At 43.2% G+C, this 12166-nt stretch overlaps 1 long non-coding RNA gene across 1 annotated transcript in view; it reads left to right on the top strand.

Annotated features, from left to right (window-relative positions):
* The window catches only part of LOC121045400 (uncharacterized), a 130644-nt gene extending 120327 nt beyond the window's left edge, over window positions 1–10317 (top strand). Inside the window, exon 3 of the long non-coding RNA XR_005797739.1 lies at window positions 10210–10317. This is a non-coding gene — a long non-coding RNA (uncharacterized LOC121045400). The remainder of the gene's footprint in view (window positions 1–10209) is intronic.
* The last annotated feature ends 1849 nt before the right edge of the window (window positions 10318–12166 follow it).

Genomic DNA, 12166 nt, shown 5'->3' with positions numbered 1-12166 from the left:
TTTTCCGTTTCCCCCTTGGCACACTTAACCCCCCTCCCCCCCCCCCCCCCACACACACACACTTTCACACTCTCTCTATCTGGCTCAGAGACTCAGGATTTATACCAATCATAAAAATAGTCATTTATTTAAATCACTTATTCTTCTGGAAGGGTCAGTTGACTCCCCCATATCTTGCTCCATCCCACTGGTGCCTAGTCAAAGGAAATTCAGACAAGCAATGAGAGTGAACAGGGCCCCCTTACATCTCAGGGACCATAACTCCTATATGGAAAGGGCTGTGTGGGAGACAGGAAAGTCCCTGGCAGCAGTGCTGACAATAACCGTGACTTCTGTGTTTCATTGATTCGTTGGTTTCACGTGTCAGAGAACCAAACAGATGGATTAGGAGAGGATCTCACCTTGGTCCCGCAGTACCTGAATGGAAGAACACTCCTGCGGACGAGCAAATCCGTGTGGAATCGTTCAAGAACGTTTATCACAAAACAAGTCAGTGGTAGTGAGTGGGAAGTACTACAGTACGAAAGATAAATAACATCACCCCGAAAATCATTTGTTGTAAAAGTTAGGTGTGGAGGAAACATAGAGAATGTTTGGTAAAATCCGGGAAGACGGGTCCTAAAACGGTCTTTGGAAGCTATTTCAAAAATAACACAAACACATGAAAATATGAAGCTCAGGATACAAGAAAAGATTGCGAGAGTAATAGGAGGTAAATGGCTCCCTACCCACAGTTAAGACAGAAATGATCAGAAAGTCAAATCCAAGCTGATTAGGATAAATTCAAAACATGTCCGCTAAATAGATCCCTCCTTCCCGTTTTCCCTTCTTGCTCTCTTTCTTACGTATTTATTGAGCATTCAATATGTGTCACAGGAATACAAATAAAAAGATGAGAAAAGGATAGAGAGGCAGAGAATGGATATAAAACACATAAATTTTTGATATTTCTGAAGATTAAAAGAGCAATGGAAAGAAAACAATCATCAAGGGTATAATTAGATACAATTTTCTAAAGCTGAAAGGATCCAAATACGGAGATCAAACATCCCCACTGTATTATAAGAAGAGATAATGAAAAGAAGATTTACACCTAGAATACCATAGCAAATTCCAGAAAGTAGAGTGACTGGTACAGTGTTTTCGGAGAAAAACATGTGACTCAACAATGGGAAAACCAGCCAAATGCCCCTTCGCCGGTAAGGGCCAAAAGCAAAACACAAACAGAACAAAAATCTCCAGAAAACCTACACAAACACAAAATGAACAAACAAACAAACAAACAAACAAAAAACAGGTTGAAAAACTTTTAAAATAGATTTCCCCTAAAGTCTTACTCAGTGGGGGGAAAGAATGTGAATATGAGTTACACACACTGATACTGACTTGAAATTAGAGACTCAAGAAGGTGAAGCCAAGGTATGAAAAGGATGGTTACAAGCAAAGAAAAGAATGAATATAAAGTCAAAAACTGTAAATATCCTTCTAAGTTGAATGCAAATATAATTCTTCAAAGAGATGATTCTCAATCGCCCAGTACTAATCTAATAGGAAATGGGCTTATGAAAGGGAGGTGAAAAACACAAACTCACTACGTTGCTCATCTTACAAGGAGGTGAGAGTTGATGTGAAATCTTGTGAATCAGAGAAAAAAATGACACAAATATATAAAAGCAATGCGGAGCAAAGCAAAATTTGTAAAACAGCTCCTTCCAAACTGCTGGGAAAAAAGTAAGCAAAAACAAAATGTAGACCAAAAAAATAAAAATGTGGTTAAAGAAGGAAATGGTCAAGCAATATGAAAAGCTGATATAAAACAAGATGATCAAGTCAGTCAATAATAACATTAACTGATTCTCGTCTCTTAGTTATTATATGCCAAGAATCTGCTGTCGGCACTTTTTGTGCACCTCATTGAATCCTTTTTAATAGATGAGTAAACTGAGGCACAGGTGTTTAACTACATCGACAGTGCTTAGAGCAGATTTCTTGGCAGTTAGTATTGACCCTGACATCTGGCATTGCAGACAGGCAACGTTTTTATCTAAGCCTGCCTTGGGCAGAAGAGGATGCTACCTAAAATCTAGAAGATCTTATAGATAGTTTCCTGCGATCTTATCCCCCTGCCAACTCAACACTGTTACAGCTCCACTGTTATATTGAGAGTACAGGAGAAGAGGGCAGCGGGAAGAAAAATACACGAAGAAGTACCTGATTGATAATATTGTTATTGTAAACACTGGGATTTTCCCTAGGAGTCATTACGTACCTCTGTCATTTTGCCTATGTTTTCAGAGTGCCCAATGGCTTCTATAGCCTAGAGGCATGCTTGCTTAAGCAGCACGTTCTCACCAGCAGGCAGGAGTAAAATGATGTGAAGGGCTGATAGTTCACAGCTCTGCATCCCAGAGGAAACCACACAGAGAGAGGTTCCTGGACGGCCCGGGAGAGGCTTCTGTTGATGTTTTTAGACCCTTTTAAAAGATTCTATATAATTAACAATATTCTCCAACAATGAGAAGACCAAACTTCTCTTATTATGTTCAACAGTAAATTCCCACCTGGTGTTACATACAACTCAAAGACAAAGGACGTTGGAAAAACTGGATAAAACACATTACCGAGGAAATGCAAAAACAGAAACCAGCGCTGACAACATTGGTTTCCAACAAACTTTATTCCAGGCCGAATAATATTAAAGGAGACAAAGAATGTCATTTTACAATCCACAGTGAAGATAAAATAGTCATGAAAATTTATTTGCTGAATTACATAGCATCAAAATATATAAGGCTAAAAATGTTCGAAATAAAATGGGAAATTTACAGACACATGTTTGTTTTGGGAGGCTGAGACATATCGCTCTTATCCTTGGCAGGGAAGAGACTCAAAATACGTAAGTACATAGACAAATTTAAATAAAATAATAACATTCATATTTTAAAATAAAAATGTTTCCTTAGGCTTTCATGGAAGATTGATAACAGTTGCTCTTATGCTAAGCCATAAGAATAAGCATGATACATTCCTTATAGGGGGTATTTTATAAGATCAACTCTCCAAATTTAATGTCAGATAAATACAGATGAAAAATAAAAGTCAAAACAATAATAAAAATTAAAATTCCCCTCTAACTAATTTTTGGTTAAAGAGTAATGGGACCTAAGTTAGTAATTATTTAGAAATATTTTTAAAGTAAGAATATTTTATTGTAAACACAAGTTATAGTTCCAAAGCTTTACTCCAAGGCAAAGTCATAACAGAAGTCAATTCCTTAGTCAATAAGAAGTAATAAAAGTAAATTAATCAGTCTCTTTCAGATGTTAGACTGAGAACCCAAAACCCCTGGGGATACTAGGCAAATACAAATGATGAAGATAAGAATAGAAATAAACTGAAATAGGAAATAATTAGAAAATAAAAGAACTAAGTTAGCCCATTGTCTAGGTCTGTCTGTCTCTCTGCCCTGTATCAAAAATAAATAAACCAATCAACTAGATCAATTTCTTATCATCTTATTAAAAAATAAGAATCACCATTTATCCTTAAGGAAAATTAGAGACTAGATCACTCCAAATATAGAGAAGGCTTAAAAATAAGAGAATGCAATTAAAATGTACAGACTCTAGGTCAGTACTTTAATAAAATTATTGATACAGTTTATTAGGGAAGAAATAGAAATAACTGAAATTGGCTAAAAAAAAAAAAAACCCACAACCCAATAATTAATTGAAGAGACCAATTACCATGGAAGAAAATGAAAACATCCTGTCTAACGTGGCAGGCAATTCCATTGATGGCTTCTGTCATACCATTGAAGATCAGATCGTTTCTGTGAGTCATAAATCACCTTAAAGCACAGGCAAAATATGAATATGTACTTCTAAGTTAGTAATATCACAGACTATGTATATTTGATATAACTTTCTTTTTTAAACATTTTTAACATTTATTCATTTTTGAAAGATGAAGGGAGACAGAGCATGAGTGGGGGCAGGGGCAGAGACAGAGGGAGACACAGAATCCCTGTGAATCAGCACAGAGCCTGACGCAGGGCTCTGTCTCACAGACCATGAGATCATGACCTGAAGTCAGATGCTTAACTGACTGAGCCACCCAGGAGCCCCTATTTGATACAACTTTCAATCAAAATACAAAAAGACAAACTAACAAAACAGCATACATTGAAGAGTGTAGGACCATATATTGTTGGGCTAATGATATGGATTGAAAAGTACATTTTCAAAATCAAACAGATTCTATTGCTCAAAGAATCTTTGGGAAAACCAGTCTCTGAATCCACCAAGTCATCTATCAATCAACTCTATCTACCTATCTTGCTCTCTTTTCCACATGTGTATTCCTATGCACATACAGTATATACATGTACTCCTGGGTCCTCTATCATTATTTATGCTCATTCTGTATAGTACATTAATTTAGTTATTCAGGCGTTTCTGTGTGTAAAGTCATCCTAACGTGTTGATCGAGGTACACGTTTGCACAAAAGCCTCGGAAGTATCTGTAGAGTGCCAGTGTGCTAAGGTCATTGGGCCTTTTCTGGATTCATTCACAAAGATGGGGTAACTGTTGTTTTAACAGACCTGGTACCTCTTGTCTCAGTTGTAGGAATAGTTGGAAGGACTAGACGTGAGGATTAGCATAGGACATTTCCTCTAAGATTCCTGGGATGGCCCCTCTGCCGCAGCCCCAGTTGTTCTCAAATTCAGTAAACACCTGGGCTTGCACCTTCTTCGAAGCTTCCTTCCCAGAGCCAACCATAGCTTCAGGGATGCTGATGGCATGGTCTCTCTCAGCTGTTTCCTTGCCTTGAAATTTAGTTTAGACAGTCATGGGGCAAGGAGACACAGGATGCCTCTGTGTAGGCGAGCAGGTTACCGCAGTGGGACCACCTCCTCCAGCCAGGCCGCCGGACTCTGTTTGCATGCAGGGCTTCCTGACTGCGTGCTTCCATCGTCTTCTCTCTCCAACTGCACAGGATGGGCTGAGAATCTGCTTGCAGGGTAATCAGTCATTTGTCGCTCTGACCGCTCAAGGACAAGAAGAGACTTTTATGGACAGTTTTTGTAGTTATACTGAGATATGTGAAAGCCCTAAATTTTAAATACAATAGCCACACCTGATGGACGGCAGGAGGGCTCTAGTTGTTCTGGGAGCCATACGTCTTAGCTCTTCTGTTGAGTGCTTTACTGGGTGTTGTTGTGGGGGTGGTATCATGGACTTTCTTTCTTTGCAAAATGAATAAGAAAGAAAAGGAAGGAGAAGGGGTGGGGGGAGGGTCAGGAGAAGGATCAGGACCCAAATAGGTGTGCTACTTTTCTCTTGAGGGAAATTTGGATAAAGGAGCCACCACGATTCAGCATTCACCCTGAGTAAGAGAGAAGGAACTTTTGTTTTCATGCTCCAGCCAAAGACGGAAGAGAAAATAAAACAGAACAGACTGACGAACAAACAGAACTAGTTAGTGTTTCTCCCTCCAGACTGTGAGGAGTGGAAAGTCACCTTAAACCCTGAGCCGTGAATCCTGACTCAAGGAATGTGATACATGGAGCTAGGGTTTTAAGAGGGATTTTGGAAAACTTTGAGTTCAACTCCTCACTCAGGAGAAAGATGCATCCAAACCCCTTGACAAGCAAGTCTGTCTGCCTCTGGGTGAATTTATCTCAACTTGACCCCACGTGTGCACGGAGTCAGAATTCACTGCCTGCCTCTGGCCTCCAGGATGGGGGGAGGGGGTTCTGACTCCTCCACCCCCAAAGTGAGCGATAGTGGTTAGTTATGCTCTAGCTTACTTCTGGTTCTAGCTTCCGGTCTCCCTGTCACTCCTGGGGGCTGGGGCAGACTTTAAATCCTGTATGGTCCTGAGAGCACTTTGGGTGTAGACAGATTCATGAAGAGCAATTGCTTGCGAGGCCCTGGAAGGTTAGAGAAAAGCAAATGCCCCAGCTGAGGTCAGGTTGAGAGAGACATGAGAAGGTCAGTCCAGAGCAGGAAAGGAGAGCGTACTCAAGTCGTGCATCTGGAGGGGGGTTTGATAAAGGCCTTCTTTATAAACATGTGCCTGGGTGTACAGAAACCCCAAGGGGGAGTGCAGTGCCCTGGGACTAGTAACGGTGTGGGGAGGGGTTGTTATCCTTGTCACCCTGGGCCTATAAAGGCAAAGAGAGGGAAGGCGGACAGCATCTGGAAGGAGAGGTTGGCAAGAAGACGGGTGCCAAGACAGGAGCCGTGGCAGTCGGAGCCAACTTGAGGAACATCTGCACAAGGGGGACGGAGAAGGGGGGTGAATGGTAGAAGAAAAGGTACCGTGACCTCACTCGCCTACCCCTGCCAAGTCTTTCCTGCGGGGCTCCTCGCTGGCCACACCCAAAGGGATTGCCAGAAGCCAAGTGAGTCCCTTGGTGCAGTCCAAACAGGTCAGCCCCACGGGACACCAGAAGCAGAGAGGAGGGCGAGGGCGGTACAGCACTGTGTGGGTGGGGGTTCAGAGTTGCTCACAAGTGGAGGCATGGGGAAAGCTGCAGAAGTTCTATGACTTTGACCTGACTGCTCCCTCCCAGCTTCATTGCCCTTATACATCACAGTGATCGTCAGTGTGAGAGGGAAGAGGTGGGAACCCATTTCCCATCTCTGCTCTGCCCTTTAGACAGATGAGGAAAAGCAAGGCTTGGCCGCAACACCACGCTGCCTCCCATGGGACAAGACACCGATTTCCAAGAGCAGGCTCTCTCTGGATACACACCAGTCAGTGGACTGACAGGTGTCTCAGACTCAGGAATCACAGAAACACGTCTTGCAGGACCAATGATGCAGGTTCCCCTCACTGGGCTAAAAGACTAACAGCAGCTCGTGAAACCCCATCTGGCTATGGTGCACGTACCAGAAAATGTGGCCATCTCTTCCATCATTTGGTTTTAGTGGAGACTGTTTTCAAATGGAAGCAATCTGTCTTTCTCATGTTTGGGAAGAGTGGTTATTAACTATGAGGAAACTGTCTCCAGCAGTAGGTCAATTAATTACTGCATTTTAAAGCTGCTTCGTGAAAAACAGCAATTAATTTCACTACATTTCTGGGTAGTTCTTCTGCAAACCTTATCCATTTGAAATCACGTTATCATGGGCGGATGTGGAGACTTGATTATTTCTGAGAGCTTTATAGGAGATCATATTCTTTTTTTATTTTTTTAAGGACTGTGGGGATAGAATTAGGTTTTAATTATCACTGGCACCTTTTCACTACTGGAAATGACTTGAAAACAAGACAGGAAGAATTTACACCGAAAGGAGAGTTGATAAATACTCTGAAAGCCTATTTATCTAAACACATCTTCAAGTTGAAATGCCATCTGATAAGAAAAAAAAATCCAAATATAAAATGGGACATTTCTGTTTACTTACTAATATTCTTTGTACTTTTCTGGTCTAATTGGTTATGAATTCCATAAGCTTTTTTTCTGGGTGAGAAATATCAAAGGGACTATTTTCACCTGTTCCTTGACCTTTTACCTCAGCCTCAGCTGCATTATCTTTAACTGGGTTGGACCCTGCTGCCCTCCTATTTGGTTTCACAGGAAGCCACAGAGAACTTGACTGGCTTTGGTCCAGAGGGCAGTGAGCAATAGTTTTTCATTGCCGTATATTATCTGGCCGTGGGAACTGGCCAAACCTGGGTTTAGGGACTAAATATAAGTTGGGCATTTCATGCTGACCTTGCCAGACTTTTCTGAGGGTGTCTGATTTCAAGCAATTCTTATAGGTAAAGCCCACGGTTTCTCAACCTCAGCACTTTTAACATTTGGGGCTGGGTAATTCTTTGTTGTGAGAGCTGTATTATACATCGTAGAATGTTTAACCGCATCCCTGGCCTCTACCCACCAGATGCCAGGAGGAGCCCTCTCCCCTCCGTTGCGATGATCAAAAATGTCTCCAGATAGTGCGAATTTCCCCTGAGGGGCAAAATCATCCTTAATTGAGAACCACTGGTATAAATACAACTGTTTACGATTACAGAGAGAGAGAGATTGAAAGACTATAGGTAAATATACATGGACATATGTATACATAGCTCAATAATAAAGGTTGTTTTTGGAAAGACTGTGAATCAGTGTTCTCCAAAGGAACAGAACCAGTAGGAAATATATACATATGTGCACAATACATATATAAACCTACATACACATCCATCCATACACACACACACACACACACACACACACACAGTTGCCCTTTGCACAATACAGGGATTAGGGGCCCTGTCACCCTGCACAGTCGAGAATCCTCATGTACTTTTGGCTCCCCCCAAACTTTTAATACCTACTGTTGAGCCAGAAGCTTTACTGATAACATAAATTGTCGATTAACATATTTCGTATGTCATATGCATACTATATTCTTACAATAAAGTAAGCTGGAGAAAAAAAGTTAAGGAAATCATAAGGAAGAGAAAATGGATTTATTGTACTGTATTTATCAAAAAACAATCCACTTGTAAGTGGATCTATACAGTTCTGGCCCTTGTGCTGTTCAAGGGTCAACTGTATATGGAGATTATAGGAATTGGCTCATGTGACTTTGGAAGCTGAGAAGTCCCACAGTCTGACATCTAGTTCTCCAGAAGCCTGAGAAAGAGGACCACCAGTGTCTGAGGGCAAGAAGAGAGGGATGTCCCAGTTCAAGCAGAGAGTAGATTCTCCCGTCTTCTACCTATTTCTTTGACTCAGGCCCTCAGCAGATTGGATGAAGCCCACCCACTTCTGTGGGGAGTTCTTCTTTACTTAGTCTGCTGATTCATACGCCAATCTCTTTTGGGAAGCTCACAGACATACCCAGGAATAGTGTTTCACCTACTCCCGGCATCCCTGAGCCCAGCTGCGTTGACCCATAAGATGAACCATCACACCTTGTGCTGTGTCTTCAGGCGCATCTGGATTTCAGTCCAGGCTTTGTCGAGACAACCTCCGGGGTACTTCCTCCTCTCTAGAGGCTGCCCTCCTAAGGTTTTGGTAACAATAGATGAGCGAGTGTGTACAGAGTGGCGAGCACTGGGTCTGGTACCCAGGAGGTGCTCCAGGAAAGCTATTTCCTCCCCACGTGCAGAAGCCATCAGTACTAAATGGACTGATAGCTGCTGGAAGCAGAAGAGTCATTGCATTCACTGAAAGATGTTTCTATTCTCTGCTCTGTGTCCCCTGCAAGAGATGTCTGTCCTTGTTTCATGTCATATACTAGTTTTTCATTTCCCATAAACTTGCTTTTCTTCAAAAAGTATGTAAGCAACACGCAAACACACTGTCACTGCAAAACTTCAGACACCACAGATAAAGGAGGCTGAAGCCTCCTTTGCCCTTTTTACCCCAAGGCCTCCCCCCATCTCCAGAGGTAGCCACTGGCATCAGATTGAGATGTGTCCTTCCAGGCCTTTTCTTGAATTTTTATACCATTATCATTTTGCATGTGTAAATGTGCACATCTTTATCTTGTACAGACTGAGGTGTTACCTTTTCAATGCACATGTCAGTATATTCAGACCTAGCTCCCTTTGGCATTGTATGTTGGCATGGTGTGAGACCTTGGGCTGTTTGAAGTTTGTGGCTCTCACTAACAACGCTGCAGTGAACGGACTCACAACTCCTTGTGCATTTATCTATAGTAGATGCTAAGAAGTGAAATTGCTGAGACAGAGTATGCGCATTTTAAATTTTAACAGAAAATGCCAGGTTGCCCTCCCAAATGGCCCGACCATTTTGTATTACCAACATTCTCAGTAGTAGCAAATCTAATTTTTTCCCAATCTGATGGAAAAAAAAAATCACCAAACAGATGTCTTGTTTTAATTTGCATTCCACTGATTACTGTCAAAATGAGTGTATTTTCTTATGTTTGTGGGCCATTCTTTTTTTTTTTCTTTTGATACTTGTGTCTTCCTTTCTTGTGCTTACTCGTATTAGGGTGTTTGTCTTTTTCTTATAGGTTTGTTATGTTTTTTTTTTTTTATATGTTCTGTGTATTCTTTGTTATACACATTGCACAGGAAGAGACTGAGATGCTCCACAGTAAGTGTTTCAAAGGGCATTAGGTTTTAGCTGTGGTCTGAGATGATCAGCGCATTTTCCGAGCAGTGATGTATCCCCATCTCTGGTCCCAGGGCATCTGCTCTCAGTTACACTCCCTGTTTTTGTCTCTCCTCAGCTGCAAGTGTCCCCCACGAACTTCTGGATCTCCTGTATCCCCAGCAGACCCTCACCTCCCTGCCTCTGAGGTTAGAGGCCACCTTGAACGGTGGGTCCAAGGTAAGTACACACCTGTGCCCCTTGCAAGCCTGCCTCCCTCGAATTAAGCATTGCCAGACATGCAAGGCAAAACACCGTCCGTGGGACTTAATAAATGTTGTGGGCAAACAAGATTCATGATATAAGCTTGCCAAACACTTGAATTTTCTTACTGTAGGCCTTTTTTTTCCCCTCTGAGTCTTTGCTCTGTCACCATGCATGATGACCCTCCAAGAGGGGTTCTATTTCCCAAATGTATCTGGCAAGATGGGACTTTTTTCCTAGAGCGTCTCTTAAGCTCACCTCGGCTTGGAAGAGACTTTAGGGCATTTGGTTTTGGTGCGTGCAGTCAAGCTGCCGTTTGACAGCTGTCACATGCTTTTTTTTCCAGACCGTTCCGCGTCTCATGTCCTTATGCTCTGTGTGTATCTAGCACATACAGGGCACTGCGTATAGTAGAAGTCCTGTGATCCCTGCTAAATGTTGGGGACTATCAGAATAAATGTGTGGAATTGGGATAGGGCCTCCCGGGAGAGCGCTGTTTGCAAGTTTTCAGGCCTGGGATTGATGAGCTGTGTGGCTCTGGAGAATCTTCTCAGCTTCCCTGGGTGGCATTCTGCTTACCCTGCAGTGGGCATGATGATATCTGATTCCCAGGAACTTGGAGGAAAGGTGAACGAGATAACAGACGCACTGGCCTAGAGCCTCTGCTGGGTGTGTCAGGACAATATCGTGTGCGGTTTGAGTCTTGGCACAGTGGGCAAAGTACGGGAAACCCCAAATTCCCTGATGCCCCAAATCCTTTCCTCTTTCAGAGAGCCAGACAGCAGGCAGTGTGGAAGTACTTCTGGGGCGGGGATACAGCAGCTCCTGTCCTCCCCCCTGGCTCTTCCCTCCGAGGCCTGCCCTCAGGTTCCTGACCCTGTGGCGCTGCCACAGCCTGGCTTGTGCACCGGGCAGCAGCAGGGCCTCCCAGGGGCAGCAGCTGACCACACTCGGCAGTTTTTGCAACAGTTGTAGCGCTGGTCTCGATGCGCCCCTTGGCGATACCTGCCCTGGCCTGCGGGCATCCCCCTGCAGGGGCCCGAGTCCCTGTCCATGGTCCCCGGAGCCTCCTAATTCCAACTGTCTTCATCTTCCCAGCCCTAGTGGTGGCTCTCTCTCCTGCAGTTGGTTGAACCGTGACGCCCAGGGGTTTTCTTACCCTTTCGGCTGCCTAGTTATCAACTAGATTCCCAGTGAACAATTCTTAACGTTAAGTGGTTTCCGTTCCCATAACTGGGTTGACTTCTGTCTCCTGACTGGACCCTGGCTGATAGTGGACAGAAGGAAGAATGGCAGGAAGGAAGGAAGGGAAGAGCTAGAAGGAAGGACAGAAGCCATCTGTCTTCTAACTCCACATCTTGTGCTCACCCCCGGAACCCTCAGCTGCCAGTCAAGTCCAGGGCTGGCTGGCTTGCACCCTGCCTCTGACCAGAAACCAGAACCCTCCGTGCATGGGGCTGCCCCCAAGCAGGATAACCCATTTCCAAAGATTAGCTGGTTAAGCATGATGGGTCTCTTGTTTTCTCGTGGAAATGGCTGCTCAAATGTGTTTTTCTTTAAGGTGATGGAAAGTCATCCGTGATTCATTAAAGTGTTTGGCGATGTTGATTGCTGTTATAATGATTATTACATTGTCGTATTAGGTTATAGCTATTAACATTGTCGCTTTTATGGGAAACTGCTAATGAACCAGTCACAAGAACAGAAGATACTAAGCCCATGAACTTGGTGTTTGGGGTGTGCTTGCTTCATGAGCTCAAAGGGAGACTGGGGGCTTTTCCAATATTGGGCTCAAGAGTGTGTTCTCTGAAATCAGATAGCTCGATTCCACC

Source organism: Herpailurus yagouaroundi, unplaced genomic scaffold, assembly GCF_014898765.1.
Source record: "Herpailurus yagouaroundi ecotype Mexico unplaced genomic scaffold, PumYag 190, whole genome shotgun sequence".
NCBI classification, from domain to species: domain Eukaryota; kingdom Metazoa; phylum Chordata; class Mammalia; order Carnivora; family Felidae; genus Herpailurus; species Herpailurus yagouaroundi.
The sequence above is the reverse complement of the archived record's forward strand: the minus strand, read 5'-3'. Positions and strand labels throughout refer to the sequence as shown.